General features: G+C 45.9%; 1 protein-coding gene across 5 annotated transcripts in view; it reads right to left on the reverse strand.

Annotated features, from left to right (window-relative positions):
• DGKG (diacylglycerol kinase gamma) overlaps nt 1-6,496 on the reverse strand; it is a 211,493-nt gene extending 204,997 nt beyond the window's left edge. For all 5 annotated transcript variants that reach the window (XM_054482407.2, XM_054482406.2, XM_054482405.2 and 2 more), the window contains exon 1: nt 6,217-6,496. The gene's annotated coding sequence lies outside the window, so the exon portion shown is untranslated. The remainder of the gene's footprint in view (nt 1-6,216) is intronic.
• Between the last annotated feature and the right edge of the window lie 8,947 nt (nt 6,497-15,443).

The raw sequence follows: 15,443 nt of genomic DNA on the forward strand, positions 1-15,443 counted from the left end.
CACCACTATCACCACCACCACCACCTACCACCATTACCCCCACTACCATCACCCCACCACTACCACCACCACCACCATCACACCCCCCATCATCACCCCCACCATCACATTCCAACGTCATCGCCTCCACCATCACTACCACCACCACCACCACAATAATCACCCCTACTACTGCCACCACTATTACCACCACCACCAGCCTCACCATCCTACTGCCACCATCATTACCCCATTACCACCATCACCAGCACCAGCACCAGCACCAGCATCACTGTCCTACCACCACCATCACCACCATTACCACCATCATCACCACCACTACCATCACCTTCATGAGAAATAAAGTTCTACTTTTTAAAATGGGAAAATTTATAAAAATGTCTTAATTTGAGGGACTGATGTTAATTCCAGGAAACATTCTGGAATGGGATGTGGAATGAGCTTTTAGGATTGAAGCTGTGATTTCAAGGAACCAACATGGAATCACTGAAATTAGTTTATGTCAGACCAACAAAATTGCTTCTTTGACAAGATTATTGGACGGAAGATCAAGGAAATACCAGTGATGAAGAATATTTGGACTTTATCAAGACCTTTGATAAGATTCCTCTAATAATGTTGAAAAAGATGAAGAAATATGTGCTCATTTATAGTACAGAAAGCTGAATAAATTTTCTAAGTAAGTGCTGTTTAATTATTGAATTAATATCTATGTTTAGGGAACATACAGTGGAATGCCTCAGAATCCTATAGTGTTCATTATTTTTATTGATGACTTAGATAAAGAGGTCGTGCTCTTCAGATTCAGAGATGGCAGAAAGCTGGCTAAGAGGGCCAGTAAATACACTGGATGATAGAATCACAGCCAGAAATATCTGGACAAGTTGGCAAGGCAGACCGAACTGAACAAGATAAAATGAGAAACAATGCACAGTCTCTAGAGTGGCTGTGAGGGGGTGTGGGCAAGTATGGGGTGAAGGCGAGCAGGTGGGCAACGCAGTTCAAGAGCAAGTTTAAAAGAGAATTGGGTTACTTCAGTTGATATTAAGCTCAACAGGTGTCAATGGTGTAGATTCTTAATTAGACCTTAAAGAGTTTTAATAGAAATAGGAAATAGAATGAGGAGGTGGTAATTTCAGTCTTCTCCATGCTGATTAGGACTCCCTTGAAATTTTGCACTTTATTCTTTAAGAATAAAGAAATTAGAGAAAACTAGGACAAGAGTGATGATAATAATAGTGAGGGCACTGGAGCAAATGGCCCATGAGGTAGGGTGGAGCAGTGAAAAGGGTATTGGCCAGAGAGTTGAGAGCCAAGTTACCCCATTAATAGGCTGCGAGATCTTAAGAGCTGGTTCAGGACTCCCTGAGGAGAAGCACAGACTATGGTGGTGGACTGGTCTGCTCTTGTAGGTTTTGTTCCCCCGGTCAGGCCACACTATGGGTGGGTTCCTTTCTCCCTCCCTCACCCATCCAGGGACAGGTTCTCTTAAGACCCCTGAGCAAAATTTTGCACTCTTGATATGTGATTCAGAGTCATAAATTATACCCATTGTTTCTCTTGGAAAGCTTTCAAAAGTCCCCTTTCTGTGATTTCCCAGGAAGCCAAGATGGTGGCAATCCTAATCCACATCACCACACACGGCAGTTATTGAGGCAGTAAAGCGAAAGGTCCAAGAAAAAAAGAAAAGATAAATAAAGAGAAAAGGCTTTGAAATCATATAGATCTGAGTTTCAATCTCAGTCTCTCCTATCAGCTTTGTGACCATAGGCAAATTACTGAAACTTTCTGAGACTCAGTTTCCTTATCTGTGAGATGGGGTTAATACCAGGAGTGTAGTGATGTGAATATCAGGTGAAGCTATGCGTGTACAGAACATAGCACAATGTGGGACTCAGAGTCAGTGCCCAATAAGTGCTATTGCTGATATTACTACAACATTTACTACCACCATCCCTCCTTTATCTTTCTCTCCCTTATCTCTTCTGGGCTAGGCACTGTGCTAGTGCAGAGGACACAGTGGAAAACAAGACAGACATAGACACACACTTTGCTTGAACCAAGCTTACACTCTAGCACAGTCCAGTTAAACTTTTTGCAATGATGGAAATCTTTTAAATGTGCATTCTCCAATATGATAGCCAGAAATCACATGCTGCATGTAAGCACTAGCAATGTGACTGGTGTGACTGAGGAACTGAATTTTAAATTTCATTTAATTTTAATGAACTTAAGTTAAACACGGAAATAGTCACATGTGAAAACAGACAGCACAGCTCTAGACACCTTTCAGATACATTTCTGGGACTGACTAGCCTGAGCAGAATAAAGGTACACTGAAAGAGAAATGCACATAAAGCATCCAGTACAGGACCTGGAAAATTCTCTTATTTGTTCATTCATCACATTTAATTGTTGACTATGGATTGGCACTATCTTAGGTGCTGGGGATACAGAAAAGAATTAGACATGGTCTCTGCCTTCAGGGGGCTCATAGTTCAGTGGGAGATATGCAACTAGTGACTTCACCACAGCGAGGTAAGCTTACGCACAGGTGCTATGGATTCAGCCCTAGGGTGGGCTTCCCTGAAGGATGTTTCAGGACCTGAGCTGAATCTTGCATAAATTGATCTCAGAGTGGGAGCAACAACAGATTATATTCCAGGGCTACTAAACCCACTGCTGGTGGCAGAGGTGGCTTGGAGATCAACCAGGCTCTAGGAACAACTCGTAGCTAGGGCCAGTTTGTTTTCTTCTAACCCTTTTGTGTGTGTGTGTGTGTGTGTGTGTGTGTTATTGCCTAATTCAATCTCTCTTCTGCCAGCCACATTTTGTTTCCACCTGAGGACATTTTTTTAAAATGATGGGTATAACCTTATTTTTAAATTGTTTTATTACTATTAATAGTTACTAGCCTTGATTTTTTTTTTTTTTTTTTTTTTTTAGTCAGACAAACTCTGTTACTTATAAAGTGACATCAGCTCTCACTGTGGTTGGGTGTGGAATTCTGATACTTGGTACAAATAAACAACTCTTTGAATATGGCTAGTATGTGAAGAAGCTGTTGCTGATGGGTTAAGCTTGCTGAACCTGGCTGTGATCATGATGTACGTTCACAGGAGTGAGTGTTGTTATAATGACTTGTATGGAGAAGTGGGACATTATACACATTTGTATATTTTACATGATGGTTTGATTTGTTCAAAGTTAGTATGTGACATTTAGCTAGAGAATTCTGCAGCTGATACTTGCTCACATAAAAATAGGTACAGCTTTATGTTGTATGGTTTCCATAATCACTCCTGAGTGTATAAAGCAAGGTGATATGTGTGATTCCTTCTTCCGTGAGACTGAAGAATGCTCACGTGATGTGGCTTGGTCTTGTGGGGCCCTGGCCTATTTGAATTCCTAAAGGTCATCTGCTTGAACTATGGCCGAGTTGCTTCTGGTGAATGGAATCGTAAATTAGTATACCCTTTTTGAAAAGTGGCTTCTCATATATACTGTGAGCCTTAAAATATTCATGCCCTTTGGCCTGGTGATCTATTTCTAGGCATCTATCCAAAGGAAGTAATGGGAAGTGTGTGCGGTAAAGACTTTGCCCAGAGTTATTTGTAGTTGCTAAAGACAGGAAGCAACTTAAATAACTAACAGTGTAATAATATGCAGCCAGGAAAACAATGTTCATGAAGGTCTTTTGCTACAACACTAATTCAGAAAAAAGCAGAGAAGCAATAGCTACAGGGGCTCAGCAACCATACTTTTGAGTCAGACAGCCTAGGTTTGAATCTTTATTCTGCCACGTACTAGCCATGTAACTTGGGCAAGTCACCTGAAGCCTTAGAACCCTAGAAAAAAGCAACCCTAGAAAAATGGGATTGATAGTAATAATACTCACCTCAGAGGGACTCCTGAGGATTAAAGGACATAATGAATATAAAATTTAACACCATGCAAAGTATACTTATTAGGCACCCAATAAATGCTGGCTCTCTATGGATTGTGTGATTTCAAGGCATAAAAATAGATGGAAAGGAAATATGCCAGTATATTAATGGTGTGGGATGGGAGTGGTAGGATCACGGGTGATTGATTTGTTCTTCGCATACTTTTCAACTTCCCAATTTTTTGGCAATGAGCATGAATTACTTTTATACTAAAAGAGTACATTATAATGATGTAATACAATAAGATATACATTTTAAAAGTTTTAAAGTTTTACCACAAAGAAAGGGTACTTCCCCACCCTTTTCCCCCTTCTCTTCCAGGGGAGGAGATGGGGCCAGCATCCACCAACTCCCATCAGTAGGAGAGGGGAGAGTTGCTGGCTTCTGGGTTCTTTCCTCACAGAGGCTCACGCATGCACAGCCTGGGCCTCTGGGAGTGTCCGGGTTGGAGGGATCCTTGCCATCTGTTGATGGTGTCGCGTAGGGAGTTGGAGCAGTTGGGGAAGCTAGAACAGATGATCTTAATAGTTACTCACATTTCTGGGAGTCTAGATTTCAAGACACACTCATGTTTATCGTTTTCTCCTCATGTCTTGGTTGATCTGAACCAACCGCTCCATAAAATTCTAAGGTAGGAAAGACTCATCTACTAGCTTCCCACCCTAAAGCCCCTCCCAGAAAAATACCTGTAGTAATGCCTGTAGTGCTGGGCGTAAACGTTAAGGGTGATTGGCAAAAAAGACATAGATCAGGAGTATGACTGGGAAGTTAGCTTGGTTGCAGCCGCTTTATTTAAGGAGTATAATTTATATTTGGACTGGAATCTCCAGCAAATGGAGTCTTTTAATATAACAAACAGTGAAGTACCTTCCTAAGTTAGACACATGCCTGGAATGAGAGGGGCATAAAATATAAAGGGGTGTGTGTCTGTGCCTGGGTTCATGACCAAACCTTGACATTTGCCCTCTATGATCTAATTTCCTTCATTGACAACCAGGGTGCCCTGTGTGCCAGCAAGTGGCTCTGCCAGCTGTATTTTACAGACCGAGAATCCCAAGCACCAAAATAACAAAGTTGATTCCCCCATCCAGACCAGAGGGGCCGTTTCCAGTCCTGTGTCCCGACCGCTGTCTCTCATCATGACCCCTGGTGTTCACCTCCAGATCCAAAGTGTCGTCGCCAAGCCCCCAAAATAAAGGAATGACAAACAGCCCTCCCAGGCCCTCCTCCCCACAGAGAGGTCATCGTATGCTAATGAAGTCCGAGGAGGCAGCGGCGCAGCGCGGGAGAGCGCGCCCACGGGTTCACAGCGCTCCAGGGCACCACTGCGGCGCAGCCACAAATCGCCTCGCGCTGCAGCAGACCCTCCCGCCGCGGGGGGCGACTGGGGGAGGGGTCTCGACCGCCACCCTGAGTTCCGCAGCTGGATCCCTCCCATCTGGGAGGTGGTTCTAGCTCTGGTCCCACGCTTTACACTGCAGTGATGGTGGGGATGGGGGTAGCACGTCAAATCACCTGTAGGGCTTTTTAGAACTCCACAGCCCCCTCCCCTAATTCTATTCCACTAGTTCAAACGAAGAAAATCTCAGACTAGGCAAGGAGAGGTGGACCGGCGGAGTCTGCGAAAGCACCACAGGTGACTCCGGGTACGCACTCCTCAGGACACAAACACACACACGGACACATCTTGTGACTCTGAGACTACACAGATCAGCCTTAGATTCGACCCTTTCCTCCTTTATTCTCTGAGGTATCCGTGTTCTCTTCAGCTTCCCTTTAAGTCGCCCTGCCCAGGGGCTTTGTGGAGTGCCCCCAAAGTCCTAGAACCCCGCGGGACGGTCGGAGGCTTTGGCGGCCAGACATTAGGAAAAGCATCCCCTGCTTCTCAGACTGCCTGGAGCGCGAACTGGATATCAAGGAGCCAAGGTAAGTCCAGAAGAAGAAGGAAATCCGACCAGTTGCTTTAGCAAACTGCCTGGAGCAAGGCCGCCTCCCACCCGCACAGCTTTGAGGCTTGAGGGGGCCTCTCAGTCGCAGAGAGAGCCGAGCCCCACCCTGTGCCTTTCCCAAGCCTGCACCCCTCGAGCGGGGCATCCCTTCCTGCAGGGCTTTGTGGCAGGTGGAACTGTCCGGGTGGGCGCCGTGGCTTTGGCTGCAGCCCCTTCCCTGGCCGCGGGACCGGCTCCCTCTTTGCCCTCCTTTTCCAAGTTGCTGCACCGGGCGCTCCCTAAGCCGGGGACCCCCTCCGCCGCGCCGGCCGCCGTCTTACCTCACCAGGCAACACTTGGTTGCGCGGTGGCCCGGGGCGCTCCTTCCTCGCGGTGTATTCCCTTACTTGGGAGGAAAGAGGAACCGAGAGACAGAACGGGGACCGAAGCTGGCCTCTGGGCGTCTTCCCGCCCGCGCAGCCCTCTCGGGGGAGGGGGATGCAGCCCGAGTGGGTGCCGCGGAGACCAGGCGGCCAGGCTGTGGCTGGCAGCGCCGGGGTCTTCACCCTGTGCTCGGGGTTCAGCAGCTCCAAAGCCGTCTATCTCCGTGGCCCGCTACTACGGCACTGCGGCTCTGTGCCCTGCCCCTCGCAGCCTGGCAAGTCCAGCTGCCACTCTCACTGCGGAGCCCTGCCCCCGGGCGCAGAGCCCGCCCCCGCCACACACACCGGCGCGCGCGCGTACACACACGGCACACACAGACACGCGCTCCCACACATGCACACGCGTGCGCACACACGAATGTGGATCCGCTCGATGGGAACCTGACCCCCTTTGGTGCAACTAGGGCGCGGACATCATTAGGACGCTTTTTACTGACAGAGCTCGGTTTGGGAGGAGGAGTTACAGGCTTAGGAGTGCGGAGAGGATGCAACAGTGGTGGGTACCAGAGGGCCCCTGACCCCGGAGGCAAAGGACAACTGTTTGACAAATAAATACCGACTGGGCATTTCCTTTTCTCAACTCAGGTCAAGGCTACCGTAATATCCCGACCAAATCGAAGAAAAAATAAAAATATAAAATCAACAAGTTCTCTTTGTTTCCCAGGAACTCAGTATCTCTAGGCTCCAAATCACTGGCCCTGTCCAGAGGCTCATTTCTGACAACCTTGACTTCGGTGGCAGTGGATTGGTGGCCGTTCAACTTGAAAAGGTTTTCCCCTCGTAGCCTGGTGGAGACTGGCACAGCCTGCCTGAGCTGGACTCTGTTGGATGGGTCGGGTCTCTGGGTGTGTTTAATTCCCATTCTCCTTTGCTTTTAGGTGACCTTGGACTGTATTCCTGCCGAACAAATAGATCCCTTCTTTTTTAAAAATGTAGAAAAGCACAGAAAAGACGCTGGGGTGAGGGGTCAGGGGGAATAGGGGAGCTACATTAGTCAAGGCACTGTGACTTGTTGCTACTCTTTCCATGACGTGCATGTCCACGTGAGGGGGTGATGGTGGTGGTGACACTATTTCAGGCATGTCACACAGCAGGATGACTTCTGTCCATTTCACACCACATTTAGAGTCATTAGGAGTTTAGACTGTCATCCTTAAAATATGTGGAGTTTACTCGTTTCCACAGCCGAGAATTCTTTTCTGCCAGTGGGCAGTGAAGGTCCCTGGGCCAGCACTGTAGCCAAGAAAAGCTTTCTGCAGAGTGTGGAGGCGCCGAGGGGCTCTGGGTGTCTGTGCATTTGGGGAAGAAGCCTCAAACACGAATGTCAAGCAGCCCTGAGGACCCTGTTGGGTGGTGTCCATACTAGGCTATCTGCAGGCAGGCTGGTGAGGCAGATGAGAAACAGAGCTGAGAGATCCCCTTAAGGTTCCACACAGTGATGAAGACAGAGCTGATACCAAAACTCCGTGTTTGCGACTCCTCTTATCCTCTGGGTCTTATCCATTCTATCACCCTGGGTCGCTTCTCAAAGTTCCCTTCCACTAGGCTGAAATAATCTTGGTGAGGGTGCCTTCAAAGTTCTTCCTTGTCCTTTTTTGTTTCCTCTTCAGTCACTGACTCATTCATTTTACAGCTATTTATTAAACTCCTACTCTGTCTTCAGGTGCTTCCCCGTAACTCCAGTCCTGGGCCTTACTTGGGAAGAAAGAACTGAGAGACAGAAACGGTTTAGAACTGTCCTTGTCCCTGGAAGAGGGAAGCCCTGAGCACAGGTTTCTGGTATATACTTTCACCCTGCTAGGTTGCGTGGATGTGGAAGACACAATCCTTGCTTTTTTTGACTGCATGCTCAATGGAGGAAAATGCACATACATGTCACAAGAAAAACATTCTGGCTGTCTATTCTTGACTCCTTCTAAAGAAGGCTAAACTGAAGGAGACCCTGTGTTTGGCTGAGCATCATAATGGACTTGGGGTACATGTTTGCAAGTAGGTGTTAGGACAACATTGAGTTGCTCTGCCTATTAGGACAGGAAGGAAATAAATTGAATGGAACCAATGAGGAAGACATGCAGAGACTGAGTGTGGAACCTCAGCTTGGTTGAGAGCATATTGGGGAAGGGTAATGAGAGGGGAGGAGCTCTGAGGACAGGGTCGCCAAGCAACTTGCCTGAGAACAGGCAACAGGGTTGCCAAGTTGTCCAGGGATTTGGACAGGGGAGATGCTTGCAAGGATTGGTAAGTAGTTTGCTGTGGGGTGGGCTATGAAAGCCGCTGGTCCTATGAAATAAATCATTTGTAAAGTCAACATTATTCATCAGTTTGTTTGCAAGTGGATTCCTTTGGGATCAGGATGGAGCCAAATGATGCATCTGAGTTGCTGCAGGATGAGTTCAGAGAAGGCTGTGTGGACTGAGTTACATGCTAATAACATGGAGGAAAAGGGTGGTAATAGAGGCTGAAGCAATGTGGAAGGCAAAGAGGGATGGGGCGGGAAGAAGCACCAAGAACAATTAGCGCTAATGGACGCATCATGGAGGAGGTAGGGTTTGCAATGGGATTTTAAAGGGGAATAGAGATCTCACTTAAAGATCAACAGGACAAGGGCAATCTAGGCTGGAAGAAAGGAAAAGCAGAGAAGTAGGACAATTCATGGTGAGTTCTGGGTCTTCCCAGCACAAGAAAAGAAGGCTGGGACAGTATTGTGGGAGTCTCCAAATGCTCTTCCGGGAGCATAGACTTGGGTTCCACAGTGAGGAGCTATGGCAGGTGTGGATTTTTTTGTTGTTTGTTTTTGATGGGAAATGAGCTGGGAAGCAAGCTTGGAAGTATCTGATGCCAGCTTTCCCAAGGTAGGCCTTCCCCGTCAGAATGGAGCACTGTGGGGGGGAAGTCCTTGTTGCTGCTCTCATGAGGAGCCAGAGCCCAGGTGGCTTATGTGGCTCACTGCACAGGACACTCAGCTAAGGGGCTGAAAGCCAACTCATGCCCCACTTGCCCAGCCACACAACCTGGCAGGGTCATGTCTGCCTGGAGGGAGGGATGCCTTTTCTCTAATTTGCATGGGCTGACAGAGGCCCTGCAACTGAGCTCCTTATTTGAAAAGGCTGAAGCTACAGTGAAACAAGTGAGGATTTATTGGGCATTTGCTGTATGTGCAAACATAAGGTAAAGCAGAAAGAGTCTTGAGGTCAGGACTATCTGTGAGTCTGAGCATGTCTCTGCTCTGTGGTGACACCCTGAGACATACTGTAGGGTACAGAGGGGGAAGCTTAGTGCCTCCCCTCAAAGATTTTGCAATCCATGTCAGTTATAAAACAAACGCTCCACTGGTTAAGAAACAATGAATGACAGTATGGAATCAAGTGCCAAATTGTACAGGTCAGATTCTCAGGGCTTGAGAAGGAGACCTCCTCTGGGCTGAAAGAGTCAAGGAAGGCTTCATGGAGGAGGAGGGCTGGGTTCGGCAGTGGAGCATGTATATGTTGGTTCTCAGCCAGAGAAAAGACCTGTGAACAAAGAGCCAGAGGAAACAAAGCTGGGGGCTTCTGAGCGTGGATTTTTAGCCCCCACAGCCACCCTAATGCCATTCCCAATTGTAGCCCAAGCGCTGTGATGAGTCACCCTTGTTTCTGAGAGACGGGGCATTTTTGGATGTTTAACTGGTTCAACACTTTACATTCCCTGAGACTTCAATGTTGGCAGCTCACACTCACCATGTTGCTCTGGGAACACATCATCCAAGCCAGCAGCTGATGCCTGATCTCCATTGCCAAGGCAAAGCGAGGGCTGAGTCAGGTACCTGTGTCTGGAAATTTTTAGTCCCACTGTCTCTGACAAGCTGAGTGAACAGCACTTGACAGTTGGAGCACAGCTGAGTTCAGGGTCACCAACCGCAAGGTGGGCTGGGGGGGGTTCTGCTCGCCTTCTTAGGCCTCACTTTTCTCATGTACAGAACACAAAGGATTATACCAGATTATCTCCAAGCTGTCTTCCACCTAATATTTTATGATCTCATAATTAATAGGATCTTTCCATGTTATCAAGCAATGACAGGATGGGAACAGATATTAGCCAAGTCCTGACCTTAACTTTCCTCTTGGTTTTGACTGTGAAGGCTGTGGTGGAGTGAGACTGTGGGTTGGAAACAGGAGAAGCAGGAGCTCCTGGTCACAGTTTTGCCATGAATGGGATTTGGGATCCAGCCCTGGGAATGTAGGCAGAAGAGTCCCTCATTTTAGTTTTCTTAGTAAAATAAGGAGGCTGGAAATGGTCCCTAAAACCCTTTCTGGCACTGATACTCTGTTAAGTACTAGCAACTGAACAACTTTTAAGTACCGCCCCCTTGCCTGGGTGGGACCCCTCCACAAGGCAAGCTGGGAAAATTCTCACAATATCAACTGATAAGCTTGAAGAAAAGCACAAAGGAGAAGTCATGGGGTTCAGAATAATAAATAGATAATTTAGAATTAGATGGAGTCGAAAGAGCTAGATCTGAGTCTCTAAGCTCCAATTTCCTCTTCTGCAAAGTGGGGATAGTAATACATGCATCTCAGGATAATGATTAAATGAAGAAGTTTATTTGAAAGTGTTTTAGAAGTGCTATGCAAAAATGTAAAATACAGTTATTGCAGATAGTCTGTTCCCTTAAGGTAGTCTATTTTTTAAAGCCTAATTATTATACTACTTGCTAATGTGTCTGCTTCCTAAGAAACAGCAATTCAGGTCAGCAACTCTTTCCACACTACATTAAAATATAGTAATATTTTAACATGAAAGGAGCTGGCGGACTTCAGGACTACCAGAGTGCACATCTGCCCCCTGCCTGGAATTCTACAGTGGAGTTGCCCACAGTGGATTTCCCAGGAACTTTGATTGTGTTTACTTGACAATGAAGGAGACACCTACCCATCCAAGATCCTGCTTTGATGATTGCCTATCCGGAGACAGATGGTGGAAAGAGGGGAAGGAGGTGTGAGTGAGTAGGGAGGAAAAAGAAGGAGGCTTTCTTCTTTCTGTTATATTTTGGGCAAAGGATGTTAAACTTTATGCTTTAATGAGCTTGTAAAAAGGCTAATTTGGGTTCACTACATTACTCCAGGTCTGTTTTCTGCTATGTCTGGTCAAGAGACACCGCCGTGGAATTCTTCACCGTTGTCCCTGGAGGGGAAGCTTTTCACAGGAAACGCTGGGAAGAGCCACAGAGGGGAAAAGGTTCTAACTCCCTAAATGACCATTTGCTTCAAAGCCTGCCCAGCCCACAAAACTTTTGAAAATATCAGTCTATTTTTAGAAATCCTGGTCACTTCTTTATCTCCTGTTAACCAATTTGGGGGGACAAAACGTCACAACATGTTAGCAATTGATGGAGCCCCAAGTGCCAGCACTTCTCTCATCTGTTCTTCTCATTTGCTGCTGCCGGAGTAACTTCTGAGAGTTTAGACCCCAAAGCCCTCTCTTTGTTCAAAAGCCTTCAAAGCCTCAGATCCCTCATCCTTAAAAGGGACATAATAATACTTAGGCATAGGCTTTTATGGAAGATAGAAGAAATATTTATAAACAATCTACAATAGGATTGGTCACATAGTAGGTTCTGGATGAATGGAATTATTGTTATTACTGCCTTAAATAGAGAGAAATAGAGAGTCCCTAAAATGGCATTCAGGGCCCTCCATGAAGTGGTCCCAGCTCACTCATCCACTTGCACACCCGGCAAGCTTTTCGAGGACATGGTGTGCAAGCTGCCGGCTTTGTCTTCCGAACACACCTTGCACCTGCCCCTCCCTGTCCTGGTCAGGCTACTCCCACGGCTGGGAGAACTGCCTTTTTTCTCTCTCTTGCTCCTTCTATAGTGCCTTTTAAATCCACTCAGTTGAAGTTAATTATTCTCTCTCCTGTACTTCCATTGAAACTTGTTTATAATTTATTCCAGTACTTACAACAGACTGCCTTGTATTATGATTACTTGTATATGCTTCATACCCGTTGTCCACCCCCCATCCATGGAACAGCAATTTATTCTCCTTAGACTACATCTTAATTGTTTTTCTATCACCCACAGAGTATTGCACATAGTAGGCGATCAATCATATGAAACTGAATATAAAGAAGACAACGACATATCCCTGTTGGCTCTGAGATTCTACAATTACAGGAAGGCTTATTCCCATTTTCAAATCTTGCTAAAGAGCTTCCTCTCACTGAGCACCTATCATGAGCCAGGCACCATGCAGACTTGGACGTTAACCCTCCCAAGAGCCCTGTGAGGAGAGAATCATCATCCTCACTTTACACAGAGGTGGATGGCTGGGATCTCCCAGCCTGTATGTGGTGGAGGCAGTATTAGAAACCAGAAGCCACAGTGTGCTGTGCGCTTCCTCTAAAAGAGTTTCTCTCACGCTGAACTTGCCTTAATTTTCATTCTACAGCACTTGTCAACTAACTGAACTGTATTCTATAAAACTGGCTTATTGTTGCTTGGCTATATTTTTTTATGTCTTTGTCTTGATTCTCCAAGTATATTTTAATATACTTGTAGGGCAACACGATAATAGAAATAAATAAACACTTATTAAGCATTTATAATGTTTTTAGCACTTTATACACACACATCTTATGAAGATGTTATTAATCCCATCCCATGGGGAGTTTCACTGGGGTAGCTGCTACTAGCAGGAGTTTACTACCTGGGAGAGCAGTACTCAGGGCAGAGACTATTTTTCCAGCCTACAAAAATTTTTGGTTATTTCAACCACCAGCATGCCAGCTGCATCTCAGCCCTCAATGTTTGTTGAATGAATGATGGGATATCTTTTATCTCTCACCTGTGCTGTTTACCCTGAATCCCTGACTCTATACATAGCCTGTGGAGTGACAGGTCATTACTTGCTCTCTTCTCCCACTGGAGAAGGAATCGGGAGAATGAGAGAGGAGGCGTGGTTCTGTACCAAACAGACAGAGGCAGTTTCAGGAGATGAGCCTTCGGCCCAGGTAGAAGTGATATGGCATCTCTTCTGGGCTAGCAGTTCTCTAGATGTTGTCCTCACATCTGTTGGGTCAGACTTTCCCAAGTGCTTGTTAACATGCATATTCCTGGGCTCTACCCTGACCCACCGAATGTGCCTCCTTAGAGGGAGAGACTAGAAATCTACATTTTGAACAAGCCCTGCAGGTGATTCATCCAGGCCCTGAAGTCTGAGCAGGACAGCCTGGTCTAAGCATCTCCTCAGGTATCCCTTTCAACCTCAGCAGCTGCTGCAAATACAACGTGCTTTTTTTCTCAGGTATCAGCATTCATAATAAATAAAAAAGAAACCATTTAAAATTTCATTTTATTGCTTCCAAGTATTGCCCGTTGTCCAAAGGTTACAGTGTGGTTTGACACATTCCATATGTCTATTTTACGATGTGTAAAAGAAAAGAGTGGTTCCATAGTATAGCTTTAGTGCTTCCTATTATTTTCCTTTGCAAATCTCTAGAGTTGGAGCTGTGTTGTCAGTTACTCTTCTGAACACAGTTCTATGAGAAAGTGTATTCTGAATTTCAAACAACAATTTCATAAATAGATTTTCAGAATACAACATGTTCCTACGTAGGGAACTGCCTGTATTTTAAAGTTTTTGTAGTTATTTGTTCCAGAGAAAAAGATTTTTACAATTGGCCCTAGAAAGATGCAGACTGGGGGGTTCTGAATTTTTCCAAATCACCGTCTCACAGATCTCTAGCTAGCGTCATAGCTTACTTTATTCTGTAAATAATTTCTAGGTGTTTCTGGGAGGTTGGCCAATTGGGGATATATAAATTAGAGGTATAGAAAGCACTTTTTTTCCCCTTTCATTTGTGAATTTGTTCATTAACAAATGCTTCTTGGGCACTTCCAGTGAGTAGATGCTGTGCTAGCCACAAGATTCAGACAGGGGTGTTGCTTTCTGTCTCTGAGGGGTTCACGGTAGAGCAAAAATTATAGAACACACAGGGGAGAAGTTGGTGGTAAGAAGATGCAGTGGGATTAAAGGTCTAAAGAAGAGAGAGTTGAATAGTCTGTGCAGGGAGAATAAAAGAGAAGTCTCAAACACCTACCAGGAATTCTGTTGATTAATTGTTTGAGATGGGGGTTTTGCTCTGTCTGCCAGGCTGGATTGCAGTGGTGTGATCATAGTTCACTGCAGCCTTGACTGCCTGGGATCAAGCAAGCCTCCAGCATCAGCTTTCTGAGTAGCTGGGACCACAGGTGTGCACCACCATGCCTGGCTATTATTTTTGTTTGTTTGTTTTTATTTTTGTAGAGATGAGGTCTCGCTCTATTGCCCAGGCTAGTCTTGAACTCTCGGGCTCCAGTGATCCTCCCACCTTGGCCTTTCAAAGTGCTGAGATTACATGCATGAACTATTGCACCTGGCTGTGCTTTGTATGAGAGACAACAATGTGGACTGGAACCTCTACTACTTTGAATGTTCCCAACCTCTGCTGGGCTAGGGATTGCACAAGTGGAGTTCCCTCAATATTTGTGGCAATAGCAAAAATTCCTTTCCCTGTGTTAGGGTGTAGAGGCAGGGGAACTAGACTAGGGCGATTTTTCAAGTGGGTGGCGGGCAGAGGATACTAACTGAAAAGTAGCAGACAGAGAGGACCCTGCGTTCTATAGATTCGTAGGAGCTAGGAACTCTATTTCTTCAGAAGACTCTAAACCTACTTCCCTCCACTTCCTCCTTTTGGTCCTGGTTTTGTCCACTGATATCCGGAAGAATAATTCCTATTCTTAAAAAAATTTTTTAGAGACAGGGTCTCATTCTGTCACCCAGGCTGGAGTGCAATGGTATGATCACAGTTCACTGGAGCCTCAACTCCTGGACTCTAGCAATCCTCCCCCCTCAGCCTCCTGAGCAGCTGAGACTAGAGACGTGTGACACCATGCTTGGCGAATTAGAAAAACAAACAAACAATTTTTCTTTTTGTAGAGATGGAGTCTCATTATGATGCCAAGGCTGGTCCCAAACTCCTGGCCTCAAGTCAACTCTTTTTTTTGCAAGGGGTCTTTGCAGATGTGTGATGGCAGCTTCCGTATTTCCCCCCTCTCCCCTCCCACGGAGCATTCACTCATTCATTCCAACATCCAGTCAATAAAC

The sequence above is a fragment of the Pongo pygmaeus genome, chromosome 2 (genome assembly GCF_028885625.2).
Source record: "Pongo pygmaeus isolate AG05252 chromosome 2, NHGRI_mPonPyg2-v2.0_pri, whole genome shotgun sequence".
In the NCBI taxonomy this organism is placed as follows: Eukaryota; Metazoa; Chordata; class Mammalia; order Primates; family Hominidae; genus Pongo; species Pongo pygmaeus.